This window comes from Carassius gibelio, chromosome A1 (genome assembly GCF_023724105.1).
Source record: "Carassius gibelio isolate Cgi1373 ecotype wild population from Czech Republic chromosome A1, carGib1.2-hapl.c, whole genome shotgun sequence".
In the NCBI taxonomy this organism is placed as follows: Eukaryota; Metazoa; Chordata; class Actinopteri; order Cypriniformes; family Cyprinidae; genus Carassius; species Carassius gibelio.
Genome location: NC_068371.1, coordinates 26,613,663 through 26,621,655, shown reverse-complemented (window position 1 = coordinate 26,621,655; position 7,993 = coordinate 26,613,663). Strand labels below are relative to the sequence as shown.

The window sequence follows — 7,993 nt, the reverse complement described above, 5'->3', positions numbered from 1 at the left end:
AATCATTACAATGCTGGATTTTTATCAATATGAAGATTAAATCACAAACTGGTTATGAGTAACAGGGTCAAAGATTTAAGAATGAGTGCGTAGTTAATATTAGAGTTGTTTGTGACAAACATCTAAATGTTGGAATTGTTTAAACTGAGGTTGCTGATTCAAGTCTACCTCGGGACAACACTGTCAATCATGGTAATGGACTTTATATTCAATGCTGTTTAGAGATTCAGTCAATATAATGGTTGACTCAAGGTCTACCTTGCCAAATCCAGCTAATTAAGTGCTTGAGCTTGGCTTTCTTTTTTCTTTTTTTTTTCTTTCTCCATTACATTTTAGACTTTTCAATCCGTTCCTCTGAAGCACATCTTTTTCCTGAATCTGTCATGTTATCAAAATATTAAATCACGCCTGTTCAGGGTTGGTACCATTGTTCATGACAACTCATCACTACTCAGTACCATTTCAAAATAATTTACCCCATAGCCTATAGCTTCCTAATGACAATGTTCAATTCATGTACAATGTACCTTTATAAGCCTGGGCCATCTGTGTTGGATAACATTTTAGAATACAGCATATGTGACCTCTGAATGATTATAGCTAACAGTTGTCCTGTTATGGTAAAAAAAAATAAAAAATGGTATTCAGAGTTCATTGTGTTGCAGTCCATTTTGGGAAATCTTATTCGTCAAGTCCTGCAAGTGTTTCTTCATCTAAAAAAACAACACAAAAAGTGTGACAGCATTATTACAGACTCGCACTCCATAACCCTTACATTGTTCTTAAAGACTATGCTAAAAGAAATTATATGTTTATGATATGCCTGAAAAAGTCCATAAAGTACAACCATCCCAGCTCTACCTTGTATCCCATTTCTCGTGCTTTCTCAGCAAGAGCATTGTATTTCTCTTTGTTTCTCGTTATGTGTTCTTTGTCTCCCAAAGCCTCCACATGCTTCAGTTTCTGATGAGACAGTTCCAGCTGCTCCTGATAGTGCTGGTGCTTCTCAACCTTTGTTTCAAAGTGTCTAAGTTCCTCCTAAATGAGAGAAGAGGGGAAAACACAAGACTGCAGATAAGCAAATAGCATCAAATATTTTGGAAAAAAGGCAGTGCATATTAAAACTAAACTCAAATGCAATATTTAGCGGTAGCTGTGCAGTAATGATCTGAATGCTCTGACACAAGTAAAGCTTACTTTAAGAGAGTCAAGTTCGACTTCAGTCAGATTAGATCTTTTTGCCATCTCCCAAAGTTCTATGACTCTTGGCTCCTTAAATTCTGCAACAGACAAAGATATGAGCGATAGAGAGCATTAGAAAGCCATGAGGCAATTCAATTATTAAACACGGATTCAACCTTAGCAAGGGTCCCCACCACTGTCAGCACTGTAACCCTCATGGGTGATCTTGCGGAGTCGTTCAAAGCCCTGGTTAAGGTCCCTCATTCTCTGCTTCAGATCTGAATGTTTCTGATGGAGAACATGTTCCTTCGTGTCACCCTCCAGAGGACTGATTACGTTCTTATGGATCTCTTATGGAAAGAAGTGCAAGAGACATTTACTGACCAGGTTCTGAAAGACTGAGAATCTGCACAGGAGGTTACAGTTTAAACAGTGCCATTATTAAACTACTGGGGTGCATTTCCAAAAAGCATATTTAGCCGACTATGGTCACAAGTTCCAGTATTACAATAGATAATAATACACATTCAAACACACACACACACACACACACACACACACACACATATATATATATATATATATATATATATATATACACACACACTATATATATGAACACACACACGTGCATAAATGTGTAAAGGAATCCTGAAAACAACTGAAGTGAGACTGAAAAATGACTATGGTTTCGGGAAAAAGTTGTGACTTGCTAGCTCCAATGATACGTCCCACTACAGCATACAATCAACCTGAAGGATTTTGTATATTCCTAGATCTGATTGATAAAACTTTAGAATAGGGAACACCTATTTACTATTAATTAACAGTTTTCCATTAATAAACTCTTAATTTGCTGCTTATTAATAAGATATTTGTTAAGTTTAGGTATGGCGTAAGGGATCTAAAATATGGTCATGCAGAATAAGGCATTAATATGTGCTTTATGAAGTACTAATTAGCAGTCAATATGCTAGCAATATGCATGCTAATAAGCAGCTAGTTAAAAGTGAGAATTGGTCTTTAAAATAAAGTGTTACAAATGCTATTAGAGATCCTATGTTATGAAATCTTGGCACTAAAAACACGTCCAAAGTCTAACCTTCGGTCCGGGTGACAGTGTCCATGACAATGTTATACTCATTGAGTTTGTCTTTGTGGTGATGGAATTCTCTCTGCAAGGTCTGGAGCTCCTCGTCAGAGAACTTGCCAGAAGTCTTGGCCTGAGGATCAAAGGTTGAAGAGAACGTTTAAGCAAAGTCAGTAATAAGTGAACAAGTCAGTAAGCCTAAAATGAGTAACACATTCACACTCCAGGAGATGTTCTGCCCCATCAGTTACCTTGTTCCACAGCTTGTCCAGCCTCGGGTCATCAAATGTATCTCCATCTTTAACATCATGATCTTTAAGTCTGTTGCTGTCCAATGCCCGGGTGTCTTTTTTCCCATCCATTCCATACTTTGCTAGAATAACTGTGCAAAGAAATGTATTTATTATATTTAAATTATAGTCATTTTAGTTACCAGTTTGCTATATATCATAAAAACAATAAAATTTTCTATTCAATATATCCCACCCCAACTTCCAGTAGCAATAGGAAATGAATCACCAAAGATATACATTTTTTTTTGTCAAGTTTTGAGGTCTTAATGCCATAATCCATGAAAAAAATGGTCAAATCCTACTATTAAAATTGCGTCTGAGCTTGGCTTCTCTTTCTCCATCCTCATCCAACCCTTCTGCTTTCAGTTTTTCCACTGAAGTTCATCTTTCTCCTGGATCTTCAAGTCACTGTGCAGTTCTGAGAGCCGCACCGGTGCAAGCTGCATCTGAAGCAAGAGGTGGTGATGAACAGTTACAGTGAGGAACATTCAATTATAATCTGAGCAGTCATTAAATAATATAGGGAAAGATTTAAACACAAAGATAAAAGAAGGACAATCAGAAAAGGCCAAAGTTAAGTATTGTATATTTTTAATATGTCAAATGACTTACTCTTATCGCCTTTTCCCAAACCTGGTTTAGTTTGGCAATCCTGAATTCCACCTGATTGTTGTTTTTATCAGATGCCTGTTCATTCATTTCTTTTGAGTACTTCCCCGCTATTGCTCCGATAACAAACAAAGAAATCAAAATTATGACCTGCATTTTCATTCTGACACACAAGAAGCGAATTAGTTAATAAGGTATGGAAGTATGCAATGTTTTCTAGAGAGCATCTGCAGCGCTATTCAGGAAGAGCTTCGAGAATCACATGATTGAACGTCCAGCTGCGCATTGCGTCATGGGTCTTGTAGTTTTAAATTTCTTGGACATTTGCGCTTTGGAGCGAGTGACTCGACGTATAAAGACTACAAATCCCACACAGTGCTGCTTGCTCGTTACCTAGTAACAACGCGTAAAGAGGCTTTGAGCAAATGAGATCGATCCACGCACTGGGAATGAAGGGATGTCCACTTGATGCCATTTACTTATGCTTATTAAAACTGCCTACAAGATTAGATTTTAAATGTGATTAAATCACTATCTCAGACATCCCAAAAGTCTAATATTAATTTTTAATCCTTGAGTGTTCATCCGTCTGTTAGATTTTAAATAAAACAAATAAAATCCAATGCCTGGGAAGCTACACTAAACTAAACTAAAACCCAATATAAATGTCAGTTATAACAGGGTTACTAGAGGTGTGAACACTTGCAATCTGGCTTGCTCAAGCCTGCTACCTATACTGAAACTTGTATTTGACAAATTTCCAAATTAGAAAGCTAGTAGTACTAACTGCTTTCTAATATTGAAGATAATACAATGATTGATATAGCAAACAAGATGAGACCAGAGGAGATTCCTCATAAAAGCCATAAAATGCATGAATTATCAGGATACTAGGTTTATATGTTTGTGCCAAATTGTGCCACCAGCGCTATCTCTATTGTATCATTAAACCTAAAAAATGAAACCCAGTATAGGCTAAAGAGTATTTAATCAAGCATCTTTATATCTTACAGTAGCAACAAAAGAACACTAGCCTATTAAATCCTAATTGCTTGGTTAACCCATTTGCTTTGATGATAAATAATTGGATACATTTATGAAACGCTGGTTGTTATATATTTGTGGAACAGTAACTTCAAGTGGAAGAGAGCTTGGGACTTTTTCAGTTTTTCTAAACTCTGTGCTTATGCAACATACTTGCATCAGTCCTAATCTGTCATTCTTGTTATCCGTATTACATTAGAAAACATTACATTATATAACCAAATTGACATAAAATCCTGTAATATCTGTCATCACCTTTATAACACCAGCTCTCTGAGGAACCTTTTGTATACAAATTCATATTGATTGACTCCTCTCTCTTTTACAGTCTATCCTGTTCTATGTTGACGTTGCAAATGCTCGCTTACACACACACACACACACACACACATGTTGGTATATGTGGTTTATGGGGACTCTCCATAGGCGTAATGGGTTTTATTCTGTACAAACTGTATTTTCTATTGCCCTACCCCAACCCTACACCTAAACCTAACCCTCACCTTTGGATTTTCAAAATAACAAATTCTGTATGATTTATAAGCGTTTTGAATTACGGGGACACTAAAAATGTCCTCATAAACCACCTCCTCATTGTAATACCTGTGTCAGACCTATGTCATTATACAAATTTGTGTCCTCGTTAACCACATAAACAAGCTCACACACACACACACACACATACACAATTTGAACATATATGATACAGAAAACATCAGAGGTAATTAAATTAGATAAATACAGTACGCAAAATTCATTATATTTGGTTTATATAATAATATGTTTTGCTTGTAATATTTGATTTAGACATGATAAGTAATGTCCAAGGATATTAACCACTTAAAAAACACTTACTCATGCAAAAAAAGTGATTAAAAATGTAGCCTACTTCAAGATATGTTAAGGACATTCACTTGTTTATAAAATCACTGAAAATACATGAAGTGGATTTTGTAATGCTTTGGGTACAGTATGAAAAGGCAGTTAAGTGAACAAGGTTGTACCATCTTTGCTTACTGTCACGAGTTTAGTCATTGACCTTTGATTCTACTCAAAAGACCTTTCCGAGGAGCATACAAAAATTTCCTTATAAAAGGTTCACAAGCTGCGTCAGTAAAAGCACTTCATATGTTAACACAATCAATAAAGCCGCCTGTTGTCTACCCACTTTAAAACGAGACTAAAATAGCTATAGACAGGCTCTAAAAGTTGCTAGGGCTGAGCATGTCTGCAAATTCATTGAAAATAAACAAAACAATCCAATGTTTTATTTTAGCACAGTGGCTAGATTAACAAATAATTAGACATCAGCCAAACTAAATATTCCCTCACAGTTTAGTATTAATGACTTTATGCATTTATTGCACCCAAAGAAATATTGCAATCCTTCACAACTATAGGACAGGATGTTCGAAATAATCCCATCACTGCATCTAAACCAATAAAATGCGTATTATATCTTGTACACACTAAATTACTGAAGTAGTTGTTACCTGTAGCAGAAGAACCACTTCTCAATATTATTAACTCAATTTTTATCTGTAGGTCATGTCCCAAAACCCTTCAAACTGGCAGTTATTAAGCGTCTTATTAGGAAACCACAAATAGATCCAAGTGAACTGGCAAATTTTATTTCTATAATCTTAGAAAAAGTTGTGTCTGCTCAATTGTGCTCTTTCATTGAAAAAAAAAAGAAGAAGATCTCTATGAAGTTTTTCAGTCAGGTTTCAGGCCCCACCATAGCACAGACACTGCACTTGTTGAAAGTATAAATGACTTGCTTCTTGCTTCTTGCATCAGACCAAGGCTGCATCTCTTTACTAGTTTACTTGATCTTAGTGCTGCATTCGACACCATAGATCATGACATACACATAGATCGATTACAAAACTATACGGGTATTCAAGGGCGGGCTTTAATACCTGTCCCACCATTATCACTTTTTTATTTAAACAGGGAATAATCACAATTAACGGCAGTAAAATATGGAGTGCGGCAAGGATCTGTCTAATGCCCTCTGCTACTTTAAATATACGTTACCCCTTTGTAATAATATAATAAACATATATTATGTCATGTCATATTTCACATGTTACAAAAACAGCATTCTTCCATCTTAGAAACATTGCCAAGCTACAAAATGTTGACTGTTTCTGATGCAGAAAAGCTAGTTCATGCATTCATGATCTCAAGACTGGACTATTGTAATGCACTGCTAGGTGATTGTCCTGCATCTTCAATAAACAAGCTACAGGTAGTCCAAAATGCAGCGGCAACGTCAAGGTCAGGTCAAGAAAATATGATCATATTACCCCATTTTACAAATCTCTACAATCGTTACCTTTTAGTTCCATATCAATTACAAAATATTACTACTCTTAATGCCCTAAATCAGTGGTTCCCAACCTTTTCAACTCGTGGCCCACACAAACAAACACATATGTTTGGCGGCCCACTGCAAAAAAAATGAACTGACCGCGCTATTGTTGGGTTAATAACTTAGTACTCAGAATCTAGATTGTTAACTGTCTTTATTGAATGAACTGGCAATGAACAGAAAATATCCCACCACTTGGCACAACTGCTGTTGTTCTGTAGCATATGCAGCAAAAATATAAAAGATAAATTGGTGGCTTATTCTTCCAAACCAATCAGCGACCTTGAATAGTGGAAGTATAGTTACAGTTTAATATTTTTTTTGTTATTTAATTATATATAATTAATTTAGCTCCTGCATACCCAACTTGTTTTTTTACCATGCTACAATCCATCACACTCCATCAAACTCCTTTGGTTTGAACACATTATTATTTTTTGCTTGGTGTGACCAGCAGCTATGCTAATTTTTCTCTGTTTGCTTCTCGGTTTCTGCCACATGATGAGCATCCCGAGGTAAGGAATTGCACAAGCTTCAGTCTGGATCCAACCCTTATAAAGACCTGAATTGACTGAACACCTTAGAAGAGATGATGCCAACCCCTCAGAAGACCTCAGATGATGACAAAAGAACCAACATCCAAAACTACCAAATTTTGCTATAAGTTTGATCGCAACATATTGCTGTTAATAGTGTTCAACATTTGTTTGAATACATGTCATTAACTAACAGCATGAATTTTACCGTACATTTCTGCCATATGCACATCAGCTTGACATAGTCACCATTGATAAGCTACTCCCAAATATAATGTTGAAATTGAAATTTTCTGTTAAGCTTCTTTACAGTGATTTGTATTGTGAAAGGTGCTAGACAAATAAACATGATCAGAATTTAACGGAACTGAATTGTATGAATTAGACCTTTGGATGTTTATGCAGATCATCAAAAACCAAGCTATATCTGATTAAATTGTATTTATTTTAATAGAGACATGTTTTCTAAAAAAGTGTATATACTATATTCACCGAAGACATCCTTGGACATTTCATTACAAAAGCAAATTTCAGCTGTAGCCACCACACAGAAAAATCCTTTAAAGGGGTGCTATTATGCTTTTTCACTTTTTCAACTTTATTAGTCTGCAATGTTGCAGTTTATGCATAAAAAAATCTGCAAAGTTACAAAGCTCAAAGTCCACTTCAGAAGGAGGTATTTTATTAAAAAAGAAATCACTTTTCAAAAACTACAACAAACGACTCAAAATATGTAAACATATTTTCCGGGATTTGTGATATCACAAATACAGACGAATGGGATGAGACCTAGTTGAGCTGCACTAGAGAAGGCATTGAGTGTTATCACTATGTCTGAGACATGCTAGTGTTTCACGCTAGT

The 7,993-nt window shown here is 35.8% G+C and overlaps 1 pseudogene; it reads right to left on the bottom strand.

The window, feature by feature from the left end:
• Window positions 1–515: 515 nt before the first annotated feature.
• On the bottom strand, window positions 516–3,442 carry LOC128016885 (alpha-2-macroglobulin receptor-associated protein-like; annotated as a pseudogene).
• Between the last annotated feature and the right edge of the window lie 4,551 nt (window positions 3,443–7,993).